Source organism: Mustela nigripes, chromosome 8, assembly GCF_022355385.1.
Source record: "Mustela nigripes isolate SB6536 chromosome 8, MUSNIG.SB6536, whole genome shotgun sequence".
NCBI lineage: Eukaryota > Metazoa > Chordata > Mammalia > Carnivora > Mustelidae > Mustela > Mustela nigripes.
In genome coordinates this window covers 17,027,287-17,031,540 of record NC_081564.1, presented here as the reverse complement: position 1 = coordinate 17,031,540, position 4,254 = coordinate 17,027,287, and the positions used below count along the sequence as shown (strand labels likewise).

Below are 4,254 nucleotides of genomic sequence, written 5' to 3'. Positions count from 1 at the left end.
CCCATCCCCATCCTTGGAGCCTGTGGATAGGAATGTGTCACCCGGCATGGCCAAAGGGCTTTGCGGATGGGATTAAGTTAAGGAGAGTAGATGGGGAGCTCATCCTGGGCTACCTACATGGGCTGAATGTCATCCCAAGGGTTCTTGAAATTGGGAGAGAGGTTGGAAGAGAGCCAGAGAGACAGTAGCCTGAGGACTCAGCCCCCCTCCAGAGGACGAGCCTAGAAGCTGAGGACTGTAGGCGGCTTCTAGATTCCCTCCACCTCGAAGACTCCAGGATGCATGGAGCTCTGCCAATACTGTGCTTTCAGCTGAGTGAGACCCTCTTCTGATTTCCGACGGCCAGAACCGTAAGATAGTGAATGTGTGTTGATCTAAGGCATTGAGTTTGGTCATTTGTTACAGCAACTGTAGGAGACTCATACATTTGGCATGCAGGCAATTTCCTGCCCTCCCGCTCCTCTGACTTTTCCCAGCAGCCTTGTGAGCAAGAGACTCTCTCTCCTCGGTTTACAGATGATGACAAAACAGAGCCTCTGTGGGAGGCAGGACTCGGTGGAGGCAGGATTTGGGCCCAGGTCTGTGTGCCTGCTACCAAAAGAGGAGCACAGAACAGGACCCTGACTCAGGCTGGGGCATCTGGGCTGTCCCAACTGGGGGCAGGCCCTGCCTGGGAGGGTTGCGTCCCCTGACTCTTGATTTCTTGGGGTCAGAGCCCCTGTGCCCCTCAGACTTAGCAGAGGGACTCCTCCCCTGGTGCCCTGGATATCCCCTGGCCACCTGGAAAGTGGGTACAGTGGGGGCAACATGCGGTCATGTGTGGGGGCGGCATCTCACACCTGGGGGTGCATGTGTCAGTGTGCGTCCCCTGGTGGGCAGTCATCTGTTTCCTTGAGGATGCAGGGTTTGGGGGTGATCCCGAGAAAAAATAGGAACTCCGGTTTTATTTTCCAAACAAACAGCAGTTGTCCCCCTTTCTGGAGGAGTAGGGCTTGCTGGGACCGCTGGAAGGAATGACAGTAATCTGGAGTCTTGGTTCCTGAAGGGTGGGCCGAAGCTGTGGATTCAGGCACTCTCCCTGCCCCATAACTTTCTGTGGCTCCCTACTGCCTCATGGATGAGTGATGTTCTGACACCTTAGCCTGGCTCTCGCTGTCTTCAGCCCTACCTGCTCTCCCTTCTTGTCCACCTCATGCTCCAACCTCAGATAATCACAGTATGGCCTTCTGGTCCCTCTGCCTTCATCCATGCAGGTCCTTCCACCCAGGATGCCTCTCCCGGGTCTCCTGTCCAGACTCTGCTGGCTCACAGCCACATCCTCCAGGACAACTTCCTTGCCTCTTCCTCTCAGGGGACCTCTGCCTGCTCTGGGGTTCCCCAAGCTCTTGGCCCTATGCCTCTCCTGCTATGGACCCTTTTCTGTTTTGTAAGAGAGTAATAATGTCTCTGCGTGAGAGCTCCTCGGGGGCTGGCATGTGTCTGATTTACCTCTGAAACTCACTGGCGCGGCGCCTGGCACGCTATAGATGTTCATGGAGCGTGTGCTGAGCGAACGAATGAAGGGGTGCGTGAATGAATGAATGCAAAGATCCGCTGACCCTCCGGAGTGCTCAGGTCAGCCAGCGGTCCCTGCGCCCGCAGCTACTACTGGCTTGCCTTCCTGTACTACACCCTGCCTCACTGGGCCCACCTGTGAAATGGGGCCCCTGGCTCCTGCTGTGGCTTCTCCATCTGGGGTGGCTTCAGGCCACGGATGTGAGAGTGTCAGAGCCAGAGGGAGCCCAGACAGCTTCCTGCCCAACCTGGCAAATAAGTAAACTGAGGCCCGGATAAGGGAAGAGCCGGACCAGGGCCTGACAGTGGGTGGCTGGGCTCTGCTCCCTGCCCAGGCCCGTACCCTCCAGCTGGGCGCTTGCTCTCACCCTGCACCCCAGCCTCTGGAAAACCTGAGTCACAGCTGGAACCAGGGCAGGGGGATTTTCCTGCTCACCCGCAGGGGCCCCTGAACCTCCCTGACCTTGGCCCCCTCAGAAGGGAGGCAGGCCCCCAGCTTGCTGTTCTGGAGGGGCTGTGCTGCAGGACAGCCCTGTCTGTCCTGTCTGTCTGTCTGCCTGGGCCAGCGCTGGGGACCCTGGGTCGGGGAGGAAGTGCCCCATCTGGAGTTCCCCAGCAGTGGAGGGGCGCTGGCGGGAGTGGGGAGCAGGGAGCAGGGGGCAGGGGGTGGATCCTGTGTGGCCGAGCTCAGCTCTGCCCCTCCCCTGTCCCCACCCCAAACCCTCTTAATGGAATCAAGCTGGCCCCGCAGCAGCCCGGGGACGGGGAGGCTGGAGGAGGGAGGCGGGAGGCGGGGGCAGGAGGGGGGCGGTGGCGCCAGCCGGAGCAGCGGCAGCTGGCACTCTCTGTCGCTCCACCTGGTGGGAGCACCCAGGCCTGAGTGCGGAAGGACCGGACTGGTGAGTCCCTGCTGCCCCTCTTCCCCGGGAGCCTGGGGGCGCTGGGGGTTTGGGGACTGGGAGCCGGTGCCCTCACTTTGCCGGCTTCTCTAAGTTCCAGTGCCTTCTGAGCGTGTGCTGGAGGCTGTGTGTGCATGCTTGGGCTCTGTGCTCAGGGTTTTGGTGGTGGAATGTGTCCGGTGTGTGGGGCAGCGCGCCCGTGTGTGTGTGTGTGTGTGTGTGTGTGTGTGTGTGTGTGTGTTTGTGTGTGTGTGTGTGTTCCCGCGTGCATGGGGACATGCGTGCAGTTGTGGCCTAAAGGGAGCAGCTGTGTTCTCGAAAAGTGGATACCAGGGTGGCTGTCCCAGGGTCAGCAGGAGGGTCGTGTGGCCCACGTTGTCCGCTGTCTGTGGTCTGTGGGGGCCCCAGTGTGTGTCAGGGGACTATGTCTGTGCTCTAGTAGCCAGAGAATCAGTCCGTTGTGGGTCTGCTGTGCCTCCTCTGTGTGTCTGTGCTGGTGGGCTCTGCGGACTTTCTGAGGTGTCTGGGCTTTGTGTGTCCCTGTTGCTGTGTGAGTGTGAGTATGAGTGTGAGTGTGTGTGTGTGTTGTGAGACAGGTTAGTGTGTCTGTGTTGTGTGTCTGTATATTGTGTGTCTGTATATTGTGTGTCCCTGTTGCTGCTGCTTTGTGTGGGTGTATATTTTGAGCCTCAGGACTCCCCATCCCTCTCTAGGCCTCCCTTCCAGGGGCCTGAGTCCCTGTCCTTGGCTGTCCTGGGGCGGGGTGGGGGTGGGTGGGGGGGTGGGTAACGCTTCAGCCAGACCCTCCTCCCCTAAAAGCCACTAATTGAAGCCAGGTTTTCGTGGGCTGCCCCTCCCCCGCTGGCCACCAGTCTCTGGGTGGGGGTGGGGCAGAGGCTCTGGCTCTTCAGCCTCAGGTTCCTAGGCCCTGGGGGTGGATTTGCATCATTGGCATATTTCCTGACCTCTGGGGGGGGGGGGGCTCATCATCTCCAAAACCCCAAACCCTGAGTGAGATGGGCTCTAGAGGGAGGTCCGGTTCCACCGTCATGTGGGGCCTAAGAGTTGATACCCCCTCCCATCCTGCACTGCTGTTTCCTGTCCTAACAACAGTCAAGGGAGGTGGCCCTTAGACCCATTGCACAGATGTGGAAGCTGAGGCTCACAGATGACATGCTAACCCCAGGACTCATAGCTCCAACCCACTCTCCTCTGGTTGTTAGACCCTGGACCGCCCATTCCCGGTCTCAGACCTGATTTTCCTCTTGGCTAAAATGACCCCAGCTCCCAGTGGCCTGTGAGTTTCTGGGCCCTGGAAAACATTAGGTCTCGGGAGGAGAGGCCAACTGTCTCCCAGAAGGAGGTGGAGACAGCTGATGGGCTCACTCATCACTTCGGGGCTGCCTGGGCCACTGTGCCCACTGTACGGAGGGGAAACTGAGGCCAAATAGGGCAGGGGCTCATCATGAAGGGCCACACAGCCATTGCCTTTGAGGTCTGGCCAGCTTCCCACGCTCTGCCTACACCTTTCCCAGGAGCCGGGTTGAGGGGTGTGGGGGACTGAGAGTCAGGGTCTTGGCCTCTAAGAGCCAGTAATACCTTTGTGTGGCCTCTTTCCTGAGCCTCTGTCCTTCACCCCAAGGGTCCAGGGAGAAGGGGGCCCTTCTCTGTGTCCAGGTCATTGTCATGTGTGTGTGCATGTGTGTCTGTGTGTTTATATGTCTCTGTGTGTGTCTATGTATGTCTCTGTGTGTACATACATATCTGTGTGTGTGTCTGTGTGTTTCTGTGAGTCTGTGTA

The 4,254-nt window shown here is 58.7% G+C and overlaps 1 protein-coding gene across 2 annotated transcripts in view; it reads left to right on the top strand.

The window, feature by feature from the left end:
• The first annotated feature begins 2,338 nt into the window (after window positions 1-2,338).
• Window positions 2,339-4,254, top strand: part of TMEM119 (transmembrane protein 119) — a 6,963-nt gene continuing 5,047 nt past the window's right edge. Inside the window, exon 1 of one of the 2 annotated variants that reach the window (XM_059409956.1) lies at window positions 2,339-2,453. The gene's annotated coding sequence lies outside the window, so the exon portion shown is untranslated. The remainder of the gene's footprint in view (window positions 2,454-4,254) is intronic. The other variant, XM_059409955.1, reaches the window with a different exon arrangement.